This window comes from Trachinotus anak, unplaced genomic scaffold, assembly GCF_046630095.1.
Source record: "Trachinotus anak isolate AG129_WGS33_773 ecotype Australia unplaced genomic scaffold, CSIRO_AGI_Tana_v1 ptg000001l, whole genome shotgun sequence".
Classification (NCBI taxonomy): Eukaryota; Metazoa; Chordata; class Actinopteri; order Carangiformes; family Carangidae; genus Trachinotus; species Trachinotus anak.
In genome coordinates this window covers 15,422,761-15,450,353 of record NW_027273852.1, presented here as the reverse complement: position 1 = coordinate 15,450,353, position 27,593 = coordinate 15,422,761, and the positions used below count along the sequence as shown (strand labels likewise).

Here is a 27,593-nt window from a genome sequence, read left to right as displayed (position 1 = left end):
ACAGGGGGCTCATTCCCAGGCACGGCGCCCTGGGTGACGGTGCTTAAAACGCATAATCCCAGAGTTCAGTGCCTTTAGCGTCAACTCAACTTTGACGCTGCACAAGTTGCAGGAAAAGTTGCAGACACTGCTGCAGTGTGGTATGAGGTACACATTTGTTTTGTTCCCTCGCTCACTTGTTCTGGCAAAACAAAGTAAGTAAACACTGCTGCAGTGTGGTATGCGGTAAGATTGCATGTAAAGCTACTCGGCAAGCTGAAAAAGCCACGCAGCGCGCTGTTTTGTCCGTGGGACAGCAGCGACCGCACCAAAGCCCGACACCGATGCCAATAGCAATAGGAGAATGTCTAGCGCACGCTTTTCCCAGAAAGACAGCACGAAATCACAGAGTAGAGCACGCAGTTTTTCCATTATCTCAAAAGGCCACGCCCACTTCCATCATCAGTATCACGGGGGAGCGTCTTCAGTGAACGCACAGCTTCACAGCGTACGGGAAACGCTGCCACGTTCTGGACAAACTGCAAAAGTAACCTCCGAGCTCAAAGTCAAGACAATCCCACGTCACCTTCAGCTGGAAACCAGCACAACGCGCAGCATGTGGCCATCTTGAAAGGCTGTGGTTTTCCTTCAACATAATAATCAGGGGAGAGCGCGAACGCAGTCCCCCACTACCAGAAATTATGCAGTCGAGATTCCCACATTTGGGGAATTCGCAGGGGTCAGCACAACCGGAGTGCAATGGCTGAGCCTCGCCCTGGGTGAACCACTTTTTCACTTTTTATAAATCTTTATTTTTCAGTCAAACAAGGGGTAAACAGTCATTATGTGTCTCTTTACACAAAACATCCAAATTCAATATCACTTACAATCAACAAGGATCACAATTACACTTCACTCAAAACATATTACATTCAACATAACATCCAATTAGTTAATCCACACCAACACTTTCTTAAAAACCTTCCATCAAATTAATTGGACTTTTTTCCATTTTCCACTTCATTTTAATTTCTTGGTCGCTGTATTTACCTCTATCCCTAAGTATGTAATCCTTAACCCTCGTAATTCCAGCCTTTACCACTTTGTCAGGCGAAATACAAAACATTTTAAAGGCAACCAGGTTTCTACATTTCCAAATTCCCTCTTTGACACAGTTGATTACTGCCCACCATCTTTCATTCCCATTGTTATTTTCTCCAAGGTTCCCGTGTATCACATCACTTTCTTTAGGTGCTCTAAAAAGGTCAGACAACCAAGGTTTAACAATTTCCCACACAGACTTTGAGATGGAACATGTCCAAAACCGGTGAGCCACATCTTCATCTTGAATGCAGTCTCTTATTGGACATTTAGCATTGCGTGTGCAACGCCTTCTTTTCAAAAAGGCTCTTGTAGGGACACAACCTTGGACTATCTTCCATGCCAAGTCTTTATGTTCATTGAACAAAAAAGGAGAGTTTACATTCTTCCACACTCGAATGCATTGGTTTTCAGTCAAAATTCCTACCGGCACAAGACTATAGGTCCGCGGTGACAGACTTCTCTCTACCTCAGATCTATTAATTTTAACCATGGACTTATCACATTTAATTTTTTTGAATAGGGTTAGTGCAGTCTTATATACAGCAGGTCTACTTTCAGCATGTGGCAGGCAAAACGAGACCCTCTTGCCTATCCCTCTGAGCATAGTATAACCCACCCAGAACTTAGCAAAATGGAACCAAAGACTAGCATTACTCTCACTGAGAACTGCATTCACAATTGGTGTTAAAAACAGGGCATCCAGTTTGACTCTCACCTCAGGCACAGCTTTTCCCCCTTTAGCTAGAGGTTTATACATGATGTCTCTTTTTACATATTCCTGCTGCGAGCCCCAAATAAATTGAAACATGATACGTTTCAAGGTATTGAGAAATGTTTTGGGTGCTGGCAGTGTGGCTGCCAGAAAGTTCAAGGAGGCCAAAACCTCAGCCTTAATGACTAGTACCTTTCCAGTGAACGTCAAGTCTCTCTCTTCCCATTGCAACAATTTCCCTTTTATAGCTGAGAGTCTTAATTCCCAGTTTTTGTTTTCCATACCTTTCCCAATTTCAACTCCCAATATTTTTATCCTTTCTCTTTTTTCCACCAAACCCATGTCATATTTTGTTCCTTGCCAATTAAGGTAGAGAACTTCACTCTTGGTCCTATTCAATCTGGCTCTGGATGCAAGAGAAAATGACTCACACCACTGGAGTGCTTTAAAAAAAGAATTATTGCTGGAACAAAGGATAGTCAAATCATCCATGTATAAAGACATTTTGGCCTCCTTTCCACTACTGCCAGGCACAGGGAGGCCCCGAATATCGGTGTCCTGCCTAATCGCACAGGCCAAGGGCTCCATGGCTAAGACAAATAGGCTAACCGATAATGGGCAACCTTGTCTAACCCCTGAATGAATCTTAATAGGTTCAGTGAAGTGGCCATTTATATTGACCCTACTAAAGCAATCAGTATACAATAAATTAATCCATGCCTTCAACTGTGGGCCAAAACCAAACCTCAACAATACTTCCTTTAGATACTCATGGCTTATTCTATCAAAAGCCTTTTCTAAATCTAAACCAGCAATACATAAAGGAATCTTGCGGTCTATGGCATATAAGTAAGAGTCTCTAATTAGGGCAAGGCTATCACACATAGAGCGCCCTGGAACCACACAGGTCTGCTCTACTCCAACCAGCTCCTTTATCACCTCTTGAATACGTAGAAAAAGTGCTTTAGCCAAAATCTTACGGTCCACACCAAGTAAAGTAAGAGGGCGCCAGTTCTTAATATCTTTTTTATCTCCTTTTTTAAATAGGAGGGAAATGATGCCCTCCTTTAGGGATGGTGGTAATGACCCCAAGGCAAGGCTCTCATTATACATCTCCAAGAGGGGGGCCTTTAACTCTGTCCAAAAGGTGGTATAAAATTCTTTTGGCAACCCATCGGCTCCTGGAGCCTTGCTGTTTTGCATACTTTCAACCGCTTTAGTAAGTTCAATCAAAGATAACGCACTGTCAAGTTTTCCTCCACAATCATCAACATTATTTTCCAGTTTGGACAAGAGATTTCCTAATGCTACCTGATCCAAGTCCTCCCTTCTGTAAAGATCTAAATAAAATGAGTGTACACAGGTAAGAATCTCCTGTATTTCATTTTTGTCATTCCCCTCTTTATCCTTTAATACTTCTATAAAGTTCTTAGGCTTGGCTAACTTTCTAAAAAAATATCTTGAGCATTTTTCATTATTCTCCATATGGTGGACTCTGCTACGTATTAGTAGCCCATGACTGGCTTCTGCCGAGAGACATAACATCTCTCTCTTCAGTTTTGCTATATCCTCGGCTACATTGAAACCGGCGTGAGCCATTGTGTAGTACCTCTGTAGCCTTGCCTGGTGTTTTTGTAACTTCATACGTCTCAATTTAGCTGTTCTTTTACCCACGTTGATGAAAAAGTTTTTTGTTCTAATCTTGACATCTTCCCACCATTCTCCCACCGAATTAAATAAAGGTTTAAGAGAGAGCCAGTGGTTGAGTTTTACCTTAAAGTTGCTAACCACCTTTGCGTCCTGCAATAAAGATGTATTCAGTTTCCACAAACCTCTGCCTTTCATAGTATTTCCCTTCAACAAAAGAGAACATCCAACTTTGGCATGGTCGGAGAAGAACACTGGGGTAGTTGCTGCTTCGGCTACCTGCAACCCCCTAGATACCAGCAGAAAGTCTATTCTTGAATGGGTTCTGCCGTTGGACCATGTGTACCCAGGGAGACAGGGATTTTTGACACGATATGTGTCTGTCAGTCTGAAGTCTTTTATCATATTTTTTAAGACTTCCGTACTAGAGTCTAACTTCACTATAGAGGTAGTTCGCTTGTCTCTTTTGTCCAGCAAGCAGTTGAAGTCACCTCCCAAAACAACTTCATTACTGCACAACAAAAGGGGCTGTACTGCTTTTAATGCCTCTAACCTTTCTTGAAGGTCAACTGGGAGATACACGTTAATTACTCTTATGTTAATATGATGCCATGTGACATCCACACACAGAATTCTCCCGTCTATTACCCGTTGAACCCTCTGAATGTTGAAATTTTGACCTCTAAATAATACTGCAACCCCTGAAGATCTATTTTTATTATCACCCGACCATACTGATTGGCCATGGCTCCATCTGTCCTCAAAGACCCTGTAACTCTGCTTATAGGATAAATTACATTCTTGAAGCAGGAAGATGTCGTTACCTTCAGAATGCAAAAAATTGAAAGCTGACATACATTTAACAGGGTCGTTTAATCCTCTTGTATTGAGGGATGCTATGGAGAGAATCACCATTAAAGGGTAGTTTAAAAGGGGTCAGCGGATCAATTCAGTCATATGTGGAACATTAGTTTTTTTTTTCTTTGTTTCTTTTCTTTTTCTTAGGTTTAGCAGCTTTATCTTTTTGAGGCATGTCTTTAATCTGTGTAGCAGAGGAAAAGGCAACAACATCATCATGCTCTAAAAAAGGGTTTGCTATAGGGGAGGAACCAGGCCAATTAGACTGGAGGTAACCAGAGGAAGGTAAGGGGGAAGCTTCACCTGAAGTGGGTGACTCATTGGGGCGTTTTCTAGATGGAGAACCCACCACATCTGGTCCCTGGAAGGTGTCAGTGAGCTCAAGCAAGGAAGCTGATGAAGGTTGAGAGACTTCACTTGCTTGTTTGATAAAGGTTTGAAGACTGGGGTCTGATGCTGATGCCATGTTGTTTCCATATATCAATGGCGGTTGTTGGCTACTCCCTGCTTGGCAGGTAGATGGGTTGGATAGCAAGTGGGTGGCGATACTCGGGACTGAGGTTGAGGGAAAAAACCCTCCCAAGAGATGATCTGTCGCTAGTTCTTCCTTACCAGGAACCAGATGGAGAGGGATGCCAGCTAAAATATTATCCAGGAGGCTCCCTGTTTCCTGGAGTGTCATCGATGTCATCTTCCTCCCGAAGTGCTGCCTCGGGAGAGGGTCCGCTCCACACAGGGCTGGTACCGGTGCCGAAGGAGGAGCAGAAAGAGGGGCAGACATCTCCTCATCCTCTTCGGAACACTCTGCACTCCAGTCCCGGACCGACACCCCATCCTGCACCCCCCCTTCCAAGTCCAATTCAGACTCCTCCCTTGGTTGCTGAATTGTTCTGAGCAAAGGCTGCTGTACAGGGTTTATATTTGGAATGAGCATTTGATTATTGTCTGGTTCTTCACCCGTATGTTCCTGGCTTGGGGGGGGCATTGTTCGGACTGTGGGTAATTTCACCCGATTGGAATAGGCTTGTGGACAGTCTCTGAAGCGATGATTGGCTGAGGAGCAAAGGTTACATTTAACTGGCATATGGCATTGTGCTGTTATATGGTCAGATGATTTACAGTTCTTGCAGATGATCTTTGTACATGCTGCAGCCAGGTGTCCTAGGCTGCCACATTTCCTGCATTCCTTGGGCTGACCAGGGTAGAAGACAGACCCTCTGAAGGCTCCTAACTGGATGGTACTTGGAAGATGTTGCAAGATACCATCCTGCCTTAACAGACGCACTTGAAATCGTCGGGCTCCTGTCTTAATTCCATCAATGTCCATTACTTCAGTGGCATGAATCACTTCACAATACCTTGCCATCCAAGTCCAGACATCTTGATTTCTTACTTTCTCTGACAAAATAACAACATGTACTGTTTTTAAGTCTCTCTCTGCCAAGGGCGTCATGGCAATCTTACTAAAAACCGCTGATGACTTTTTCTTATTACCAAAACTGTCCAGGCAACTTTCAAGATGTTGCATCGTGGTAAATATCACTTCGAAAACCTTCTTCCCAGGATAAGCAAAGATATACTCCAGCTGATTGGTAGAACAACCAAGCTCTTTTTGCAGTATCTGTCGACTAAACTGCAAACGATCCATCTGTAGTTCCTCCAGAAGTTGAAAACGGAGAGCTTTCCTTCGGGTTGACTGAGAGTGTGCTGAAGCCATGCTGACTACCTGCACAACTTGGAAACCTGCTTGAAGCAGGGATCCTCCACCTGACTGTATTGCGTCCCATACACCGCTCGACCACAATACAAGCACAATCACTTACTGGAAAGGGGTGAACCACCTTCTTGATCATGGTATCTCCCCTGCCAGGTAAGTATGAGTTGGAAGTGTCAGAGACAGGGGGCTCATTCCCAGGCACGGCGCCCTGGGTGACGGTGCTTAAAACGCATAATCCCAGAGTTCAGTGCCTTTAGCGTCAACTCAACTTTGACGCTGCACAAGTTGCAGGAAAAGTTGCAGACACTGCTGCAGTGTGGTATGAGGTACACATTTGTTTTGTTCCCTCGCTCACTTGTTCTGGCAAAACAAAGTAAGTAAACACTGCTGCAGTGTGGTATGCGGTAAGATTGCATGTAAAGCTACTCGGCAAGCTGAAAAAGCCACGCAGCGCGCTGTTTTGTCCGTGGGACAGCAGCGACCGCACCAAAGCCCGACACCGATGCCAATAGCAATAGGAGAATGTCTAGCGCACGCTTTTCCCAGAAAGACAGCACGAAATCACAGAGTAGAGCACGCAGTTTTTCCATTATCTCAAAAGGCCACGCCCACTTCCATCATCAGTATCACGGGGGAGCGTCTTCAGTGAACGCACAGCTTCACAGCGTACGGGAAACGCTGCCACGTTCTGGACAAACTGCAAAAGTAACCTCCGAGCTCAAAGTCAAGACAATCCCACGTCACCTTCAGCTGGAAACCAGCACAACGCGCAGCATGTAGCCATCTTGAAAGGCTGTGGTTTTCCTTCAACATAATAATCAGGGGAGAGCGCGAACGCAGTCCCCCACTACCAGAAATTATGCAGTCGAGATTCCCACATTTGGGGAATTCGCAGGGGTCAGCACAACCGGAGTGCAATGGCTGAGCCTCGCCCTGGGTGACCCACCTTCTTGATCATGGTATCTCCCCTGCCAGGTAAGTATGAGTTGGAAGTGTCAGAGACAGGGGGCTCATTCCCAGGCACGGCGCCCTGGGTGACGGTGCTTAAAACGCATAATCCCAGAGTTCAGTGCCTTTAGCGTCAACTCAACTTTGACGCTGCACAAGTTGCAGGAAAAGTTGCAGACACTGCTGCAGTGTGGTATGTGGTACACATTTGTTTTGTTCCCTCGCTCACTTGTTCTGGCAAAACAAAGTAAGTAAACACTGCTGCAGTGTGGTATGCGGTAAGATTGCATGTAAAGCTACTCGGCAAGCTGAAAAAGCCACGCAGCGCGCTGTTTTGTCCGTGGGACAGCAGCGACCGCACCAAAGCCCGACACCGATGCCAATAGCAATAGGAGAATGTCTAGCGCACGCTTTTCCCAGAAAGACAGCACGAAATCACAGAGTAGAGCACGCAGTTTTTCCATTATCTCAAAAGGCCACGCCCACTTCCATCATCAGTATCACGGGGGAGCGTCTTCAGTGAACGCACAGCTTCACAGCGTACGGGAAACGCTGCCACGTTCTGGACAAACTGCAAAAGTAACCTCCGAGCTCAAAGTCAAGACAATCCCACGTCACCTTCAGCTGGAAACCAGCACAACGCGCAGCATGTGGCCATCTTGAAAGGCTGTGGTTTTCCTTCAACATAATAATCAGGGGAGAGCGCGAACGCAGTCCCCCAAGACCAGAAATTATGCAGTCGAGATTCCCACATTTGGGGAATTCGCAGGGGTCAGCACAACCGGAGTGCAATGGCTGAGCCTCGCCCTGGGTGAACCACCTTCTTGATCATGGTATCTCCCCTGCCAGGTAAGTATGAGTTGGAAGTGTCAGAGACAGGGGGCTCATTCCCAGGCACGGCGCCCTGGGTGACGGTGCTTAAAACGCATAATCCCAGAGTTCAGTGCCTTTAGCGTCAACTCAACTTTGACGCTGCACAAGTTGCAGGAAAAGTTGCAGACACTGCTGCAGTGTGGTATGAGGTACACATTTGTTTTGTTCCCTCGCTCACTTGTTCTGGCAAAACAAAGTAAGTAAACACTGCTGCAGTGTGGTATGCGGTAAGATTGCATGTAAAGCTACTCGGCAAGCTGAAAAAGCCACGCAGCGCGCTGTTTTGTCCGTGGGACAGCAGCGACCGCACCAAAGCCCGACACCGATGCCAATAGCAATAGGAGAATGTCTAGCGCACGCTTTTCCCAGAAAGACAGCACGAAATCACAGAGTAGAGCACGCAGTTTTTCCATCATCTCAAAAGGCCACGCCCACTTCCATCATCAGTATCACGGGGGAGCGTCTTCAGTGAACGCACAGCTTCACAGCGTACGGGAAACGCTGCCACGTTCTGGACAAACTGCAAAAGTAACCTCCGAGCTCAAAGTCAAGACAATCCCACGTCACCTTCAGCTGGAAACCAGCACAACGCGCAGCATGTGGCCATCTTGAAAGGCTGTGGTTTTCCTTCAACATAATAATCAGGGGAGAGCGCGAACGCAGTCCCCCACTACCAGAAATTATGCAGTCGAGATTCCCACATTTGGGGAATTCGCAGGGGTCAGCACAACCGGAGTGCAATGGCTGAGCCTCGCCCTGGGTGAACCACCTTCTTGATCATGGTATCTCCCCTGCCAGGTAAGTATGAGTTGGAAGTGTCAGAGACAGGGGGCTCATTCCCAGGCACGGCGCCCTGGGTGACGGTGCTTAAAACGCATAATCCCAGAGTTCAGTGCCTTTAGCGTCAACTCAACTTTGACGCTGCACAAGTTGCAGGAAAAGTTGCAGACACTGCTGCAGTGTGGTATGTGGTACACATTTGTTTTGTTCCCTCGCTCACTTGTTCTGGCAAAACAAAGTAAGTAAACACTGCTGCAGTGTGGTATGCGGTAAGATTGCATGTAAAGCTACTCGGCAAGCTGAAAAAGCCACGCAGCGCGCTGTTTTGTCCGTGGGACAGCAGCGACCGCACCAAAGCCCGACACTGATGCCAATAGCAATAGGAGAATGTCTAGCGCACGCTTTTCCCAGAAAGACAGCACGAAATCACAGAGTAGAGCACGCAGTTTTTCCATCATCTCAAAAGGCCACGCCCACTTCCATCATCAGTATCACGGGGGAGCGTCTTCAGTGAACGCACAGCTTCACAGCGTACGGGAAACGCTGCCACGTTCTGGACAAACTGCAAAAGTAACCTCCGAGCTCAAAGTCAAGACAATCCCACGTCACCTTCAGCTGGAAACCAGCACAACGCGCAGCATGTGGCCATCTTGAAAGGCTGTGGTTTTCCTTCAACATAATAATCAGGGGAGAGCGCGAACGCAGTCCCCCACTACCAGAAATTATGCAGTCGAGATTCCCACATTTGGGGAATTCGCAGGGGTCAGCACAACCGGAGTGCAATGGCTGAGCCTCGCCCTGGGTGAACCACCTTCTTGATCATGGTATCTCCCCTGCCAGGTAAGTATGAGTTGGAAGTGTCAGAGACAGGGGGCTCATTCCCAGGCACGGCGCCCTGGGTGACGGTGCTTAAAACGCATAATCCCAGAGTTCAGTGCCTTTAGCGTCAACTCAACTTTGACGCTGCACAAGTTGCAGGAAAAGTTGCAGACACTGCTGCAGTGTGGTATGTGGTACACATTTGTTTTGTTCCCTCGCTCACTTGTTCTGGCAAAACAAAGTAAGTAAACACTGCTGCAGTGTGGTATGCGGTAAGATTGCATGTAAAGCTACTCGGCAAGCTGAAAAAGCCACGCAGCGCGCTGTTTTGTCCGTGGGACAGCAGCGACCGCACCAAAGCCCGACACCGATGCCAATAGCAATAGGAGAATGTCTAGCGCACGCTTTTCCCAGAAAGACAGCACGAAATCACAGAGTAGAGCACGCAGTTTTTCCATCATCTCAAAAGGCCACGCCCACTTCCATCATCAGTATCACGGGGGAGCGTCTTCAGTGAACGCACAGCTTCACAGCGTACGGGAAACGCTGCCACGTTCTGGACAAACTGCAAAAGTAACCTCCGAGCTCAAAGTCAAGACAATCCCACGTCACCTTCAGCTGGAAACCAGCACAACGCGCAGCATGTGGCCATCTTGAAAGGCTGTGGTTTTCCTTCAACATAATAATCAGGGGAGAGCGCGAACGCAGTCCCCCACTACCAGAAATTATGCAGTCGAGATTCCCACATTTGGGGAATTCGCAGGGGTCAGCACAACCGGAGTGCAATGGCTGAGCCTCGCCCTGGGTGAACCACCTTCTTGATCATGGTATCTCCCCTGCCAGGTAAGTATGAGTTGGAAGTGTCAGAGACAGGGGGCTCATTCCCAGGCACGGCGCCCTGGGTGACGGTGCTTAAAACGCATAATCCCAGAGTTCAGTGCCTTTAGCGTCAACTCAACTTTGACGCTGCACAAGTTGCAGGAAAAGTTGCAGACACTGCTGCAGTGTGGTATGAGGTACACATTTGTTTTGTTCCCTCGCTCACTTGTTCTGGCAAAACAAAGTAAGTAAACACTGCTGCAGTGTGGTATGCGGTGAGATTGCATGTAAAGCTACTCGGCAAGCTGAAAAAGCCACGCAGCGCGCTGTTTTGTCCGTGGGACAGCAGCGACCGCACCAAAGCCCGACACCGATGCCAATAGCAATAGGAGAATGTCTAGCGCACGCTTTTCCCAGAAAGACAGCACGAAATCACAGAGTAGAGCACGCAGTTTTTCCATTATCTCAAAAGGCCACGCCCACTTCCATCATCAGTATCACGGGGAAGCGTCTTCAGTGAACGCACAGCTTCACAGCGTACGGGTAACGCTGCCACGTTCTGGACAAACTGCAAAAGTAACCTCCGAGCTCAAAGTCAAGACAATCCCACGTCACCTTCAGCTGGAAACCAGCACAACGCGCAGCATGTGGCCATCTTGAAAGGCTGTGGTTTTCCTTCAACATAATAATCAGGGGAGAGCGCGAACGCAGTCCCCCACTACCAGAAATTATGCAGTCGAGATTCCCACATTTGGGGAATTCGCAGGGGTCAGCACAACCGGAGTGCAATGGCTGAGCCTCGCCCTGGGTGAACCACCTTCTTGATCATGGTATCTCCCCTGCCAGGTAAGTATGAGTTGGAAGTGTCAGAGACAGGGGGCTCATTCCCAGGCACGGCGCCCTGGGTGACGGTGCTTAAAACGCATAATCCCAGAGTTCAGTGCCTTTAGCGTCAACTCAACTTTGACGCTGCACAAGTTGCAGGAAAAGTTGCAGACACTGCTGCAGTGTGGTATGTGGTACACATTTGTTTTGTTCCCTCGCTCACTTGTTCTGGCAAAACAAAGTAAGTAAACACTGCTGCAGTGTGGTATGCGGTAAGATTGCATGTAAAGCTACTCGGCAAGCTGAAAAAGCCACGCAGCGCGCTGTTTTGTCCGTGGGACAGCAGCGACCGCACCAAAGCCCGACACCGATGCCAATAGCAATAGGAGAATGTCTAGCGCACGCTTTTCCCAGAAAGACAGCACGAAATCACAGAGTAGAGCACGCAGTTTTTCCATCATCTCAAAAGGCCACGCCCACTTCCATCATCAGTATCACGGGGGAGCGTCTTCAGTGAACGCACAGCTTCACAGCGTACGGGAAACGCTGCCACGTTCTGGACAAACTGCAAAAGTAACCTCCGAGCTCAAAGTCAAGACAATCCCACGTCACCTTCAGCTGGAAACCAGCACAACGCGCAGCATGTGGCCATCTTGAAAGGCTGTGGTTTTCCTTCAACATAATAATCAGGGGAGAGCGCGAACGCAGTCCCCCACTACCAGAAATTATGCAGTCGAGATTCCCACATTTGGGGAACTCGCAGGGGTCAGCACAACCGGAGTGCAATGGCTGAGCCTCGCCCTGGGTGAACCACCTTCTTGATCATGGTATCTCCCCTGCCAGGTAAGTATGAGTTGGAAGTGTCAGAGACAGGGGGCTCATTCCCAGGCACGGCGCCCTGGGTGACGGTGCTTAAAACGCATAATCCCAGAGTTCAGTGCCTTTAGCGTCAACTCAACTTTGACGCTGCACAAGTTGCAGGAAAAGTTGCAGACACTGCTGCAGTGTGGTATGTGGTACACATTTGTTTTGTTCCCTCGCTCACTTGTTCTGGCAAAACAAAGTAAGTAAACACTGCTGCAGTGTGGTATGCGGTGAGATTGCATGTAAAGCTTCTCGGCAAGCTGAAAAAGCCACGCAGCGCGCTGTTTTGTCCGTGGGACAGCAGCGACCGCACCAAAGCCCGACACCGATGCCAATAGCAATAGGAGAATGTCTAGCGCACGCTTTTCCCAGAAAGACAGCACGAAATCACAGAGTAGAGCACGCAGTTTTTCCATTATCTCAAAAGGCCACGCCCACTTCCATCATCAGTATCACGGGGGAGCGTCTTCAGTGAACGCACAGCTTCACAGCGTACGGGTAACGCTGCCACGTACTGGACAAACTGCAAAAGTAACCTCCGAGCTCAAAGTCAAGACAATCCGACGTCACCTTCAGCTGGAAACCAGCACAACGCGCAGCATGTGGCCATCTTGAAAGGCTGTGGTTTTCCTTCAACATAATAATCAGGGGAGAGCGCGAACGCAGTCCCCCACTACCAGAAATTATGCAGTCGAGATTCCCACATTTGGGGAATTCGCAGGGGTCAGCACAACCGGAGTGCAATGGCTGAGCCTCGCCCTGGGTGAACCACCTTCTTGATCATGGTATCTCCCCTGCCAGGTAAGTATGAGTTGGAAGTGTCAGAGACAGGGGGCTCATTCCCAGGCACGGCGCCCTGGGTGACGGTGCTTAAAACGCATAATCCCAGAGTTCAGTGCCTTTAGCGTCAACTCAACTTTGACGCTGCACAAGTTGCAGGAAAAGTTGCAGACACTGCTGCAGTGTGGTATGTGGTACACATTTGTTTTGTTCCCTCGCTCACTTGTTCTGGCAAAACAAAGTAAGTAAACACTGCTGCAGTGTGGTATGCGGTAAGATTGCATGTAAAGCTACTCGGCAAGCTGAAAAAGCCACGCAGCGCGCTGTTTTGTCCGTGGGACAGCAGCGACCGCACCAAAGCCCGACACCGATGCCAATAGCAATAGGAGAATGTCTAGCGCACGCTTTTCCCAGAAAGACAGCACGAAATCACAGAGTAGAGCACGCAGTTTTTCCATCATCTCAAAAGGCCACGCCCACTTCCATCATCAGTATCACGGGGGAGCGTCTTCAGTGAACGCACAGCTTCACAGCGTACGGGAAACGCTGCCACGTTCTGGACAAACTGCAAAAGTAACCTCCGAGCTCAAAGTCAAGACAATCCCACGTCACCTTCAGCTGGAAACCAGCACAACGCGCAGCATGTGGCCATCTTGAAAGGCTGTGGTTTTCCTTCAACATAATAATCAGGGGAGAGCGCGAACGCAGTCCCCCACTACCAGAAATTATGCAGTCGAGATTCCCACATTTGGGGAATTCGCAGGGGTCAGCACAACCGGAGTGCAATGGCTGAGCCTCGCCCTGGGTGAACCACCTTCTTGATCATGGTATCTCCCCTGCCAGGTAAGTATGAGTTGGAAGTGTCAGAGACAGGGGGCTCATTCCCAGGCACGGCGCCCTGGGTGACGGTGCTTAAAACGCATAATCCCAGAGTTCAGTGCCTTTAGCGTCAACTCAACTTTGACGCTGCACAAGTTGCAGGAAAAGTTGCAGACACTGCTGCAGTGTGGTATGAGGTACACATTTGTTTTGTTCCCTCGCTCACTTGTTCTGGCAAAACAAAGTAAGTAAACACTGCTGCAGTGTGGTATGCGGTGAGATTGCATGTAAAGCTACTCGGCAAGCTGAAAAAGCCACGCAGCGCGCTGTTTTGTCCGTGGGACAGCAGCGACCGCACCAAAGCCCGACACCGATGCCAATAGCAATAGGAGAATGTCTAGCGCACGCTTTTCCCAGAAAGACAGCACGAAATCACAGAGTAGAGCACGCAGTTTTTCCATTATCTCAAAAGGCCACGCCCACTTCCATCATCAGTATCACGGGGGAGCGTCTTCAGTGAACGCACAGCTTCACAGCGTACGGGTAACGCTGCCACGTTCTGGACAAACTGCAAAAGTAACCTCCGAGCTCAAAGTCAAGACAATCCCACGTCACCTTCAGCTGGAAACCAGCACAACGCGCAGCATGTGGCCATCTTGAAAGGCTGTGGTTTTCCTTCAACATAATAATCAGGGGAGAGCGCGAACGCAGTCCCCCACTACCAGAAATTATGCAGTCGAGATTCCCACATTTGGGGAATTCGCAGGGGTCAGCACAACCGGAGTGCAATGGCTGAGCCTCGCCCTGGGTGAACCACCTTCTTGATCATGGTATCTCCCCTGCCAGGTAAGTATGAGTTGGAAGTGTCAGAGACAGGGGGCTCATTCCCAGGCACGGCGCCCTGGGTGACGGTGCTTAAAACGCATAATCCCAGAGTTCAGTGCCTTTAGCGTCAACTCAACTTTGACGCTGCACAAGTTGCAGGAAAAGTTGCAGACACTGCTGCAGTGTGGTATGTGGTACACATTTGTTTTGTTCCCTCGCTCACTTGTTCTGGCAAAACAAAGTAAGTAAACACTGCTGCAGTGTGGTATGCGGTAAGATTGCATGTAAAGCTACTCGGCAAGCTGAAAAAGCCACGCAGCGCGCTGTTTTGTCCGTGGGACAGCAGCGACCGCACCAAAGCCCGACACCGATGCCAATAGCAATAGGAGAATGTCTAGCGCACGCTTTTCCCAGAAAGACAGCACGAAATCACAGAGTAGAGCACGCAGTTTTTCCATCATCTCAAAAGGCCACGCCCACTTCCATCATCAGTATCACGGGGGAGCGTCTTCAGTGAACGCACAGCTTCACAGCGTACGGGAAACGCTGCCACGTTCTGGACAAACTGCAAAAGTAACCTCCGAGCTCAAAGTCAAGACAATCCCACGTCACCTTCAGCTGGAAACCAGCACAACGCGCAGCATGTGGCCATCTTGAAAGGCTGTGGTTTTCCTTCAACATAATAATCAGGGGAGAGCGCGAACGCAGTCCCCCACTACCAGGAATTATGCAGTCGAGATTCCCACATTTGGGGAATTCGCAGGGGTCAGCACAACCGGAGTGCAATGGCTGAGCCTCGCCCTGGGTGAACCACCTTCTTGATCATGGTATCTCCCCTGCCAGGTAAGTATGAGTTGGAAGTGTCAGAGACAGGGGGCTCATTCCCAGGCACGGCGCCCTGGGTGACGGTGCTTAAAACGCATAATCCCAGAGTTCAGTGCCTTTAGCGTCAACTCAACTTTGACGTTGCACAAGTTGCAGGAAAAGTTGCAAACACTGCTGCAGTGTGGTATGTGGTACACATTTGTTTTGTTCCCTCGCTCACTTGTTCTGGCAAAACAAAGTAAGTAAACACTGCTGCAGTGTGGTATGCGGTAAGATTGCATGTAAAGCTACTCGGCAAGCTGAAAAAGCCACGCAGCGCGCTGTTTTGTCCGTGGGACAGCAGCGACCGCACCAAAGCCCGACACCGATGCCAATAGCAATAGGAGAATGTCTAGCGCACGCTTTTCCCAGAAAGACAGCACGAAATCACAGAGTAGAGCACGCAGTTTTTCCATCATCTCAAAAGGCCACGCCCACTTCCATCATCAGTATCACGGGGGAGCGTCTTCAGTGAACGCACAGCTTCACAGCGTACGGGAAACGCTGCCACGTTCTGGACAAACTGCAAAAGTAACCTCCGAGCTCAAAGTCAAGACAATCCCACGTCACCTTCAGCTGGAAACCAGCACAACGCGCAGCATGTGGCCATCTTGAAAGGCTGTGGTTTTCCTTCAACATAATAATCAGGGGAGAGCGCGAACGCAGTCCCCCACTACCAGAAATTATGCAGTCGAGATTCCCACATTTGGGGAATTCGCAGGGGTCAGCACAACCGGAGTGCAATGGCTGAGCCTCGCCCTGGGTGAACCACCTTCTTGATCATGGTATCTCCCCTGCCAGGTAAGTATGAGTTGGAAGTGTCAGAGACAGGGGGCTCATTCCCAGGCACGGCGCCCTGGGTGACGGTGCTTAAAACGCATAATCCCAGAGTTCAGTGCCTTTAGCGTCAACTCAACTTTGACGCTGCACAAGTTGCAGGAAAAGTTGCAGACACTGCTGCAGTGTGGTATGTGGTACACATTTGTTTTGTTCCCTCGCTCACTTGTTCTGGCAAAACAAAGTAAGTAAACACTGCTGCAGTGTGGTATGCGGTAAGATTGCATGTAAAGCTACTCGGCAAGCTGAAAAAGCCACGCAGCGCGCTGTTTTGTCCGTGGGACAGCAGCGACCGCACCAAAGCCCGACACCGATGCCAATAGCAATAGGAGAATGTCTAGCGCACGCTTTTCCCAGAAAGACAGCACGAAATCACAGAGTAGAGCACGCAGTTTTTCCATCATCTCAAAAGGCCACGCCCACTTCCATCATCAGTATCACGGGGGAGCGTCTTCAGTGAACGCACAGCTTCACAGCGTACGGGAAACGCTGCCACGTTCTGGACAAACTGCAAAAGTAACCTCCGAGCTCAAAGTCAAGACAATCCCACGTCACCTTCAGCTGGAAACCAGCACAACGCGCAGCATGTGGCCATCTTGAAAGGCTGTGGTTTTCCTTCAACATAATAATCAGGGGAGAGCGCGAACGCAGTCCCCCACTACCAGAAATTATGCAGTCGAGATTCCCACATTTGGGGAATTCGCAGGGGTCAGCACAACCGGAGTGCAATGGCTGAGCCTCGCCCTGGGTGAACCACCTTCTTGATCATGGTATCTCCCCTGCCAGGTAAGTATGAGTTGGAAGTGTCAGAGACAGGGGGCTCATTCCCAGGCACGGCGCCCTGGGTGACGGTGCTTAAAACGCATAATCCCAGAGTTCAGTGCCTTTAGCGTCAACTCAACTTTGACGCTGCACAAGTTGCAGGAAAAGTTGCAGACACTGCTGCAGTGTGGTATGAGGTACACATTTGTTTTGTTCCCTCGCTCACTTGTTCTGGCAAAACAAAGTAAGTAAACACTGCTGCAGTGTGGTATGCGGTGAGATTGCATGTAAAGCTACTCGGCAAGCTGAAAAAGCCACGCAGCGCGCTGTTTTGTCCGTGGGACAGCAGCGACCGCACCAAAGCCCGACACCGATGCCAATAGCAATAGGAGAATGTCTAGCGCACGCTTTTCCCAGAAAGACAGCACGAAATCACAGAGTAGAGCACGCAGTTTTTCCATTATCTCAAAAGGCCACGCCCACTTCCATCATCAGTATCACGGGGGAGCGTCTTCAGTGAACGCACAGCTTCACAGCGTACGGGAAACGCTGCCACGTTCTGGACAAACTGCAAAAGTAACCTCCGAGCTCAAAGTCAAGACAATCCCACGTCACCTTCAGCTGGAAACCAGCACAACGCGCAGCATGTGGCCATCTTGAAAGGCTGTGGTTTTCCTTCAACATAATAATCAGGGGAGAGCGCGAACGCAGTCCCCCACTACCAGAAATTATGCAGTCGAGATTCCCACATTTGGGGAATTCGCAGGGGTCAGCACAACCGGAGTGCAATGGCTGAGCCTCGCCCTGGGTGAACCACCTTCTTGATCATGGTATCTCCCCTGCCAGGTAAGTATGAGTTGGAAGTGTCAGAGACAGGGGGCTCATTCCCAGGCACGGCGCCCTGGGTGACGGTGCTTAAAACGCATAATCCCAGAGTTCAGTGCCTTTAGCGTCAACTCAACTTTGACGCTGCACAAGTTGCAGGAAAAGTTGCAGACACTGCTGCAGTGTGGTATGAGGTACACATTTGTTTTGTTCCCTCGCTCACTTGTTCTGGCAAAACAAAGTAAGTAAACACTGCTGCAGTGTGGTATGCGGTAAGATTGCATGTAAAGCTACTCGGCAAGCTGAAAAAGCCACGCAGCGTGCTGTTTTGTCCGTGGGACAGCAGCGACCGCACCAAAGCCCGACACCGATGCCAATAGCAATAGGAGAATGTCTAGCGCACGCTTTTCCCAGAAAGACAGCACGAAATCACAGAGTAGAGCACGCAGTTTTTCCATTATCTCAAAAGGCCACGCCCACTTCCATCATCAGTATCACGGGGGAGCGTCTTCAGTGAACGCACAGCTTCACAGCGTACGGGAAACGCTGCCACGTTCTGGACAAACTGCAAAAGTAACCTCCGAGCTCAAAGTCAAGACAATCCCACGTCACCTTCAGCTGGAAACCAGCACAACGCGCAGCATGTGGCCATCTTGAAAGGCTGTGGTTTTCCTTCAACATAATAATCAGGGGAGAGCGCGAACGCAGTCCCCCACTACCAGAAATTATGCAGTCGAGATTCCCACATTTGGGGAATTCGCAGGGGTCAGCACAACCGGAGTGCAATGGCTGAGCCTCGCCCTGGGTGAACCACCTTCTTGATCATGGTATCTCCCCTGCCAGGTAAGTATGAGTTGGAAGTGTCAGAGACAGGGGGCTCATTCCCAGGCACGGCGCCCTGGGTGACGGTGCTTAAAACGCATAATCCCAGAGTTCAGTGCCTTTAGCGTCAACTCAACTTTGACGCTGCACAAGTTGCAGGAAAAGTTGCAGACACTGCTGCAGTGTGGTATGAGGTACACATTTGTTTTGTTCCCTCGCTCACTTGTTCTGGCAAAACAAAGTAAGTAAACACTGCTGCAGTGTGGTATGCGGTGAGATTGCATGTAAAGCTACTCGGCAAGCTGAAAAAGCCACGCAGCGTGCTGTTTTGTCCGTGGGACAGCAGCGACCGCACCAAAGCCCGACACCGATGCCAATAGCAATAGGAGAATGTCTAGCGCACGCTTTTCCCAGAAAGACAGCACGAAATCACAGAGTAGAGCACGCAGTTTTTCCATTATCTCAAAAGGCCACGCCCACTTCCATCATCAGTATCACGGGGGAGCGTCTTCAGTGAACGCACAGCTTCACAGCGTACGGGAAACGCTGCCACGTTCTGGACAAACTGCAAAAGTAACCTCCGAGCTCAAAGTCAAGACAATCCCACGTCACCTTCAGCTGGAAACCAGCACAACGCGCAGCATGTGGCCATCTTGAAAGGCTGTGGTTTTCCTTCAACATAATAATCAGGGGAGAGCGCGAACGCAGTCCCCCACTACCAGAAATTATGCAGTCGAGATTCCCACATTTGGGGAATTCGCAGGGGTCAGCACAACCGGAGTGCAATGGCTGAGCCTCGCCCTGGGTGAACCACCTTCTTGATCATGGTATCTCCCCTGCCAGGTAAGTATGAGTTGGAAGTGTCAGAGACAGGGGGCTCATTCCCAGGCACGGCGCCCTGGGTGACGGTGCTTAAAACGCATAATCCCAGAGTTCAGTGCCTTTAGCGTCAACTCAACTTTGACGCTGCACAAGTTGCAGGAAAAGTTGCAGACACTGCTGCAGTGTGGTATGAGGTACACATTTGTTTTGTTCCCTCGCTCACTTGTTCTGGCAAAACAAAGTAAGTAAACACTGCTGCAGTGTGGTATGCGGTAAGATTGCATGTAAAGCTACTCGGCAAGCTGAAAAAGCCACGCAGCGTGCTGTTTTGTCCGTGGGACAGCAGCGACCGCACCAAAGCCCGACACCGATGCCAATAGCAATAGGAGAATGTCTAGCGCACGCTTTTCCCAGAAAGACAGCACGAAATCACAGAGTAGAGCACGCAGTTTTTCCATTATCTCAAAAGGCCACGCCCACTTCCATCATCAGTATCACGGGGGAGCGTCTTCAGTGAACGCACAGCTTCACAGCGTACGGGAAACGCTGCCACGTTCTGGACAAACTGCAAAAGTAACCTCCGAGCTCAAAGTCAAGACAATCCCACGTCACCTTCAGCTGGAAACCAGCACAACGCGCAGCATGTGGCCATCTTGAAAGGCTGTGGTTTTCCTTCAACATAATAATCAGGGGAGAGCGCGAACGCAGTCCCCCACTACCAGAAATTATGCAGTCGAGATTCCCACATTTGGGGAATTCGCAGGGGTCAGCACAACCGGAGTGCAATGGCTGAGCCTCGCCCTGGGTGAACCACTTTTCACTTTTTATAAATCTTTATTTTTCAGTCAAACAAGGGGTAAACAGTCATTATGTGTCTCTTTCCACAAAACATCCAAATTCAATATCACTTACAATCAACAAGGATCACAATTACACTTCACTCAAAACATATTACATTCAACATAACATCCAATTAGTTAATCCACACCAACACTTTCTTAAAAACCTTCCATCAAATTAATTGGACTTTTTTCCATTTTCCACTTCATTTTAATTTCTTGGTCGCTGTATTTACCTCTATCCCTAAGTATGTAATCCTTAACCCTCGTAATTCCAGCCTTTACCACTTTGTCAGGCGAAATACAAAACATTTTAAAGGCAACCAGGTTTCTACATTTCCAAATTCCCTCTTTGACACAGTTGATTACTGCCCACCATCTTTCATTCCCATTGTTATTTTCTCCAAGGTTCCCGTGTATCACATCACTTTCTTTAGGTGCTCTAAAAAGGTCAGACAACCAAGGTTTAACAATTTCCCACACAGACTTTGAGATGGAACATGTCCAAAACCGGTGAGCCACATCTTCATCTTGAATGCAGTCTCTTATTGGACATTTAGCATTGCGTGTGCAACGCCTTCTTTTCAAAAAGGCTCTTGTAGGGACACAACCTTGGACTATCTTCCATGCCAAGTCTTTATGTTCATTGAACAAAAAAGGAGAGTTTACATTCTTCCACACTCGAATGCATTGGTTTTCAGTCAAAATTCCTACCGGCACAAGACTATAGGTCCGCGGTGACAGACTTCTCTCTACCTCAGATCTATTAATTTTAACCATGGACTTATCACATTTTATTTTTTTGAATAGGGTTAGTGCAGTCTTATATACAGCAGGTCTACTTTCAGCATGTGGCAGGCAAAACGAGACCCTTTTGCCTATCCCTCTGAGCATAGTATAACCCACCCAGAACTTAGCAAAATGGAACCAAAGACTAGCATTACTCTCACTGAGAACTGCATTCACAATTGGTGTTAAAAACAGGGCATCCAGTTTGACTCTCACCTCAGGCACAGCTTTTCCCCCTTTAGCTAGAGGTTTATACATGATGTCTCTTTTTACATATTCCTGCTGCGAGCCCCAAATAAATTGAAACATGATACGTTTGAAGGTATTGAGAAATGTTTTGGGTGCTGGCAGTGTGGCTGCCAGAAAGTTCAAGGAGGCCAAAACCTCAGCCTTAATGACTAGTACCTTTCCAGTGAACGTCAAGTCTCTCTCTTCCCATTGCAACAATTTCCCTTTTATAGCTGAGAGTCTTAATTCCCAGTTTTTGTTTTCCATACCTTTCCCAATTTCAACTCCCAATATTTTTATCCTTTCTCTTTTTTCCACCAAACCCATGTCATATTTTGTTCCTTGCCAATTAAGGTAGAGAACTTCACTCTTGGTCCTATTCAATCTGGCTCTGGATGCAAGAGAAAATGACTCACACCACTGGAGTGCTTTAAAAAAAGAATTATTGCTGGAACAAAGGATAGTCAAATCATCCATGTATAAAGACATTTTGGCCTCCTTTCCACTACTGCCAGGCACAGGGAGGCCCCGAATATCGGTGTCCTGCCTAATCGCACAGGCCAAGGGCTCCATGGCTAAGACAAATAGGCTAACCGATAATGGGCAACCTTGTCTAACCCCTGAATGAATCTTAATAGGTTCAGTGAAGTGGCCATTTATATTGACCCTACTAAAGCAATCAGTATACAATAAATTAATCCATGCCTTCAACTGTGGGCCAAAACCAAACCTCAACAATACTTCCTTTAGATACTCATGGCTTATTCTATCAAAAGCCTTTTCTAAATCTAAACCAGCAATACATAAAGGAATCTTGCGGTCTATGGCATATAAGTAAGAGTCTCTAATTAGGGCAAGGCTATCACACATAGAGCGCCCTGGAACCACACAGGTCTGCTCTACTCCAACCAGCTCCTTTATCACCTCTTGAATACGTAGAAAAAGTGCTTTAGCCAAAATCTTACGGTCCACACCAAGTAAAGTAAGAGGGCGCCAGTTCTTAATATCTTTTTTATCTCCTTTTTTAAATAGGAGGGAAATGATGCCCTCCTTTAGGGATGGTGGTAATGACCCCAAGGCAAGGCTCTCATTATACATCTCCAAGAGGGGGGCCTTTAACTCTGTCCAAAAGGTGGTATAAAATTCTTTTGGCAACCCATCGGCTCCTGGAGCCTTGCTGTTTTGCATACTTTCAACCGCTTTAGTAAGTTCAATCAAAGATAACGCACTGTCAAGTTTTCCTCCACAATCATCAACATTATTTTCCAGTTTGGACAAGAGATTTCCTAATGCTACCTGATCCAAGTCCTCCCTTCTGTAAAGATCTAAATAAAATGAGTGTACACAGGTAAGAATCTCTTGTATTTCATTTTTGTCATTCCCCTCTTTATCCTTTAATACTTCTATAAAGTTCTTAGGCTTGGCTAACTTTCTAAAAAAATATCTTGAGCATTTTTCATTATTCTCCATATGGTGGACTCTGCTACGTATTAGTAGCCCATGACTGGCTTCTGCCGAGAGACATAACATCTCTCTCTTCAGTTTTGCTATATCCTTGGCTACATTGAAACCGGCGTGAGCCATTGTGTAGTACCTCTGTAGCCTTGCCTGGTGTTTTTGTAACTTCATACGTCTCAATTTAGCTGTTCTTTTACCCACGTTGATGAAAAAGTTTTTTGTTCTAATCTTGACATCTTCCCACCATTCTCCCACCGAATTAAATAAAGGTTTAAGAGAGAGCCAGTGGTTGAGTTTTACCTTAAAGTTGCTAACCACCTTTGCGTCCTGCAATAAAGATGTATTCAGTTTCCACAAACCTCTGCCTTTCATAGTATTTCCCTTCAACAAAAGAGAACATCCAACTTTGGCATGGTCGGAGAAGAACACTGGGGTAGTTGCTGCTTCGGCTACCTGCAACCCCCTAGATACCAGCAGAAAGTCTATTCTTGAATGGGTTCTGCCGTTGGACCATGTGTACCCAGGGAGACAGGGATTTTTGACACGATATGTGTCTGTCAGTCTGAAGTCTTTTATCATATTTTTTAAGACTTCCGTACTAGAGTCTAACTTCACTATAGAGGTAGTTCGCTTGTCTCTTTTGTCCAGCAAGCAGTTGAAGTCACCTCCCAAAACAACTTCATTACTGCACAACAAAAGGGGCTGTACTGCTTTTAATGCCTCTAACCTTTCTTGAAGGTCAACTGGGAGATACACGTTAATTACTCTTATGTTAATATGATGCCATGTGACATCCACACACAGAATTCTCCCGTCTATTACCCGTTGAACCCTCTGAATGTTGAAATTTTGACCTCTAAATAATACTGCAACCCCTGAAGATCTATTTTTATTATCACCCGACCATACTGATTGGCCATGGCTCCATCTGTCCTCAAAGACCCTGTAACTCTGCTTATAGGATAAATTACATTCTTGAAGCAGGAAGATGTCGTTACCTTCAGAATGCAAAAAATTGAAAGCTGACATACATTTAACAGGGTCGTTTAATCCTCTTGTATTGAGGGATGCTATGGAGAGAATCACCATTAAAGGGTAGTTTAAAAGGGGTCAGCGGATCAATTCAGTCATATGTGGAACATTAGTTTTTTTTTTCTTTGTTTCTTTTCTTTTTCTTAGGTTTAGCAGCTTTATCTTTTTGAGGCATGTCTTTAATCTGTGTAGCAGAGGAAAAGGCAACAACATCATCATGCTCTAAAAAAGGGTTTGCTATAGGGGAGGAACCAGGCCAATTAGACTGGAGGTAACCAGAGGAAGGTAAGGGGGAAGCTTCACCTGAAGTGGGTGACTCATTGGGGCGTTTTCTAGATGGAGAACCCACCACATCTGGTCCCTGGAAGGTGTCAGTGAGCTCAAGCAAGGAAGCTGATGAAGGTTGAGAGACTTCACTTGCTTGTTTGATAAAGGTTTGAAGACTGGGGTCTGATGCTGATGCCATGTTGTTTCCATATATCAATGGCGGTTGTTGGCTACTCCCTGCTTGGCAGGTAGATGGGTTGGATAGCAAGTGGGTGGCGATACTCGGGACTGAGGTTGAGGAAAAAAACCCTCCCAAGAGATGATCTGTCGCTAGTTCTTCCTTACCAGGAACCAGATGGAGAGGGATGCCAGCTAAAATATTATCCAGGAGGCTCCCTGTTTCCTGGAGTGTCATCGATGTCATCTTCCTCCCGAAGTGCTGCCTCGGGAGAGGGTCCGCTCCACACAGGGCTGGTACCGGTGCCGAAGGAGGAGCAGAAAGAGGGGCAGACATCTCCTCATCCTCTTCGGAACACTCTGCACTCCAGTCCCGGACCGACTCCCCATCCTGCACCCCCCCTTCCAAGTCCAATTCAGACTCCTCCCTTGGTTGCTGAATTGTTCTGAGCAAAGGCTGCTGTACAGGGTTTATATTTGGAATGAGCATTTGATTATTGTCTGGTTCTTCACCCGTATGTTCCTGGCTTGGGGGGGGCATTGTTCGGACTGTGGGTAATTTCACCCGATTGGAATAGGCTTGTGGACAGTCTCTGAAGCGATGATTGGCTGAGGAGCAAAGGTTACATTTAACTGGCATATGGCATTGTGCTGTTATATGGTCAGATGATTTACAGTTCTTGCAGATGATCTTTGTACATGCTGCAGCCAGGTGTCCTAGGCTGCCACATTTCCTGCATTCCTTGGGCTGACCAGGGTAGAAGACAGACCCTCTGAAGGCTCCTAACTGGATGGTACTTGGAAGATGTTGCAAGATACCATCCTGCCTTAACAGACACACTTGAAATCGTCGGGCTCCTGTCTTAATTCCATCAATGTCCATTACTTCAGTGGCATGAATCACTTCACAATACCTTGCCATCCAAGTCCAGACATCTTGATTTCTTACTTTCTCTGACAAAATAACAACATGTACTGTTTTTAAGTCTCTCTCTGCCAAGGGCGTCATGGCAATCTTACTAAAAACCGCTGATGACTTTTTCTTATTACCAAAACTGTCCAGGCAACTTTCAAGATGTTGCATCGTGGTAAATATCACTTCGAAAACCTTCTTCCCAGGATAAGCAAAGATATACTCCAGCTGATTGGTAGAACAACCAAGCTCTTTTTGCAGTATCTGTCGACTAAACTGCAAACGATCCATCTGTAGTTCCTCCAGAAGTTGAAAACGGAGAGCTTTCCTTCGGGTTGACTGAGAGTGTGCTGAAGCCATGCTGACTACCTGCACAACTTCGAAACCTGCTTGAAGCAGGGATCCTCCACCTGACTGTATTGCGTCCCATACACCGCTCGACCACAATACAAGCACAATCACTTACTGGAAAGGGGTGAACCACCTTCTTGATCATGGTATCTCCCCTGCCAGGTAAGTATGAGTTGGAAGTGTCAGAGACAGGGGGCTCATTCCCAGGCACGGCGCCCTGGGTGACGGTGCTTAAAACGCATAATCCCAGAGTTCAGTGCCTTTAGCGTCAACTCAACTTTGACGTTGCACAAGTTGCAGGAAAAGTTGCAGACACTGCTGCAGTGTGGTATGTGGTACACATTTGTTTTGTTCCCTCGCTCACTTGTTCTGGCAAAACAAAGTAAGTAAACACTGCTGCAGTGTGGTATGCGGTAAGATTGCATGTAAAGCTACTCGGCAAGCTGAAAAAGCCACGCAGCGCGCTGTTTTGTCCGTGGGACAGCAGCGACCGCACCAAAGCCCGACACCGATGCCAATAGCAATAGGAGAATGTCTAGCGCACGCTTTTCCCAGAAAGACAGCACGAAATCACAGAGTAGAGCACGCAGTTTTTCCATCATCTCAAAAGGCCACGCCCACTTCCATCATCAGTATCACGGGGGAGCGTCTTCAGTGAACGCACAGCTTCACAGCGTACGGGAAACGCTGCCACGTTCTGGACAAACTGCAAAAGTAACCTCCGAGCTCAAAGTCAAGACAATCCCACGTCACCTTCAGCTGGAAACCAGCACAACGCGCAGCATGTGGCCATCTTGAAAGGCTGTGGTTTTCCTTCAACATAATAATCAGGGGAGAGCGCGAACGCAGTCCCCCACTACCAGAAATTATGCAGTCGAGATTCCCACATTTGGGGAATTCGCAGGGGTCAGCACAACCGGAGTGCAATGGCTGAGCCTCGCCCTGGGTGAACCACCTTCTTGATCATGGTATCTCCCCTGCCAGGTAAGTATGAGTTGGAAGTGTCAGAGACAGGGGGCTCATTCCCAGGCACGGCGCCCTGGGTGACGGTGCTTAAAACGCATAATCCCAGAGTTCAGTGCCTTTAGCGTCAACTCAACTTTGACGCTGCACAAGTTGCAGGAAAAGTTGCAGACACTGCTGCAGTGTGGTATGTGGTACACATTTGTTTTGTTCCCTCGCTCACTTGTTCTGGCAAAACAAAGTAAGTAAACACTGCTGCAGTGTGGTATGCGGTAAGATTGCATGTAAAGCTACTCGGCAAGCTGAAAAAGCCACGCAGCGCGCTGTTTTGTCCGTGGGACAGCAGCGACCGCACCAAAGCCCGACACCGATGCCAATAGCAATAGGAGAATGTCTAGCGCACGCTTTTCCCAGAAAGACAGCACGAAATCACAGAGTAGAGCATGCAGTTTTTCCATTATCTCAAAAGGCCACGCCCACTTCCATCATCAGTATCACGGGGGAGCGTCTTCAGTGAACGCACAGCTTCACAGCGTACGGGAAACGCTGCCACGTTCTGGACAAACTGCAAAAGTAACCTCCGAGCTCAAAGTCAAGACAATCCCACGTCACCTTCAGCTGGAAACCAGCACAACGCGCAGCATGTGGCCATCTTGAAAGGCTGTGGTTTTCCTTCAACATAATAATCAGGGGAGAGCGCGAACGCAGTCCCCCACTACCAGAAATTATGCAGTCGAGATTCCCACATTTGGGGAATTCGCAGGGGTCAGCACAACCGGAGTGCAATGGCTGAGCCTCGCCCTGGGTGAACCACCTTCTTGATCATGGTATCTCCCCTGCCAGGTAAGTATGAGTTGGAAGTGTCAGAGACAGGGGGCTCATTCCCAGGCACGGCGCCCTGGGTGACGGTGCTTAAAACGCATAATCCCAGAGTTCAGTGCCTTTAGCGTCAACTCAACTTTGACGCTGCACAAGTTGCAGGAAAAGTTGCAGACACTGCTGCAGTGTGGTATGAGGTACACATTTGTTTTGTTCCCTCGCTCACTTGTTCTGGCAAAACAAAGTAAGTAAACACTGCTGCAGTGTGGTATGCGGTGAGATTGCATGTAAAGCTACTCGGCAAGCTGAAAAAGCCACGCAGCGCGCTGTTTTGTCCGTGGGACAGCAGCGACCGCACCAAAGCCCGACACCGATGCCAATAGCAATAGGAGAATGTCTAGCGCACGCTTTTCCCAGAAAGACAGCACGAAATCACAGAGTAGAGCACGCAGTTTT

At 48.2% G+C, this 27,593-nt stretch overlaps 18 non-coding genes and 2 pseudogenes across 18 annotated transcripts; all 20 read right to left on the bottom strand.

The window, feature by feature from the left end:
• Positions 1 to 640: 640 nt before the first annotated feature.
• LOC139626763 (U1 spliceosomal RNA) lies at positions 641 to 778 on the bottom strand (annotated as a pseudogene).
• Positions 779 to 6,836: 6,058 nt separating this feature from the next.
• Positions 6,837 to 7,000, bottom strand: LOC139626514 (U1 spliceosomal RNA). Its single transcript, XR_011692323.1, has one exon. It is a non-coding gene; the product is annotated as a U1 spliceosomal RNA (small nuclear RNA).
• A 658-nt stretch (positions 7,001 to 7,658) lies between these two features.
• On the bottom strand, positions 7,659 to 7,822 carry LOC139626647 (U1 spliceosomal RNA). The gene has a single exon (XR_011692369.1). It is a non-coding gene; the product is annotated as a U1 spliceosomal RNA (small nuclear RNA).
• A 658-nt stretch (positions 7,823 to 8,480) lies between these two features.
• On the bottom strand, positions 8,481 to 8,644 carry LOC139626355 (U1 spliceosomal RNA). The gene has a single exon (XR_011692237.1). It is a non-coding gene; the product is annotated as a U1 spliceosomal RNA (small nuclear RNA).
• Positions 8,645 to 9,302: 658 nt separating this feature from the next.
• Positions 9,303 to 9,466, bottom strand: LOC139626351 (U1 spliceosomal RNA). Its single transcript, XR_011692236.1, has one exon. It is a non-coding gene; the product is annotated as a U1 spliceosomal RNA (small nuclear RNA).
• Positions 9,467 to 10,124: 658 nt separating this feature from the next.
• Positions 10,125 to 10,288, bottom strand: LOC139626340 (U1 spliceosomal RNA). Its single transcript, XR_011692230.1, has one exon. It is a non-coding gene; the product is annotated as a U1 spliceosomal RNA (small nuclear RNA).
• A 658-nt stretch (positions 10,289 to 10,946) lies between these two features.
• LOC139626337 (U1 spliceosomal RNA) lies at positions 10,947 to 11,110 on the bottom strand. The gene has a single exon (XR_011692225.1). It is a non-coding gene; the product is annotated as a U1 spliceosomal RNA (small nuclear RNA).
• Positions 11,111 to 11,768: 658 nt separating this feature from the next.
• LOC139626497 (U1 spliceosomal RNA) lies at positions 11,769 to 11,932 on the bottom strand. The gene has a single exon (XR_011692318.1). It is a non-coding gene; the product is annotated as a U1 spliceosomal RNA (small nuclear RNA).
• Positions 11,933 to 12,590: 658 nt separating this feature from the next.
• LOC139626333 (U1 spliceosomal RNA) lies at positions 12,591 to 12,754 on the bottom strand. The gene has a single exon (XR_011692224.1). It is a non-coding gene; the product is annotated as a U1 spliceosomal RNA (small nuclear RNA).
• Positions 12,755 to 13,412: 658 nt separating this feature from the next.
• Positions 13,413 to 13,576, bottom strand: LOC139626330 (U1 spliceosomal RNA). The gene has a single exon (XR_011692220.1). It is a non-coding gene; the product is annotated as a U1 spliceosomal RNA (small nuclear RNA).
• Positions 13,577 to 14,234: 658 nt separating this feature from the next.
• Positions 14,235 to 14,398, bottom strand: LOC139626327 (U1 spliceosomal RNA). Its single transcript, XR_011692210.1, has one exon. It is a non-coding gene; the product is annotated as a U1 spliceosomal RNA (small nuclear RNA).
• A 658-nt stretch (positions 14,399 to 15,056) lies between these two features.
• On the bottom strand, positions 15,057 to 15,220 carry LOC139626588 (U1 spliceosomal RNA). The gene has a single exon (XR_011692348.1). It is a non-coding gene; the product is annotated as a U1 spliceosomal RNA (small nuclear RNA).
• Positions 15,221 to 15,878: 658 nt separating this feature from the next.
• Positions 15,879 to 16,042, bottom strand: LOC139626324 (U1 spliceosomal RNA). The gene has a single exon (XR_011692209.1). It is a non-coding gene; the product is annotated as a U1 spliceosomal RNA (small nuclear RNA).
• A 658-nt stretch (positions 16,043 to 16,700) lies between these two features.
• LOC139626318 (U1 spliceosomal RNA) lies at positions 16,701 to 16,864 on the bottom strand. Its single transcript, XR_011692207.1, has one exon. It is a non-coding gene; the product is annotated as a U1 spliceosomal RNA (small nuclear RNA).
• Positions 16,865 to 17,522: 658 nt separating this feature from the next.
• LOC139626309 (U1 spliceosomal RNA) lies at positions 17,523 to 17,686 on the bottom strand. Its single transcript, XR_011692203.1, has one exon. It is a non-coding gene; the product is annotated as a U1 spliceosomal RNA (small nuclear RNA).
• Positions 17,687 to 18,344: 658 nt separating this feature from the next.
• On the bottom strand, positions 18,345 to 18,508 carry LOC139626305 (U1 spliceosomal RNA). Its single transcript, XR_011692197.1, has one exon. It is a non-coding gene; the product is annotated as a U1 spliceosomal RNA (small nuclear RNA).
• A 658-nt stretch (positions 18,509 to 19,166) lies between these two features.
• On the bottom strand, positions 19,167 to 19,330 carry LOC139626303 (U1 spliceosomal RNA). Its single transcript, XR_011692196.1, has one exon. It is a non-coding gene; the product is annotated as a U1 spliceosomal RNA (small nuclear RNA).
• A 658-nt stretch (positions 19,331 to 19,988) lies between these two features.
• LOC139626808 (U1 spliceosomal RNA) lies at positions 19,989 to 20,135 on the bottom strand (annotated as a pseudogene).
• A 6,048-nt stretch (positions 20,136 to 26,183) lies between these two features.
• LOC139626295 (U1 spliceosomal RNA) lies at positions 26,184 to 26,347 on the bottom strand. Its single transcript, XR_011692193.1, has one exon. It is a non-coding gene; the product is annotated as a U1 spliceosomal RNA (small nuclear RNA).
• A 658-nt stretch (positions 26,348 to 27,005) lies between these two features.
• LOC139626289 (U1 spliceosomal RNA) lies at positions 27,006 to 27,169 on the bottom strand. The gene has a single exon (XR_011692192.1). It is a non-coding gene; the product is annotated as a U1 spliceosomal RNA (small nuclear RNA).
• Between the last annotated feature and the right edge of the window lie 424 nt (positions 27,170 to 27,593).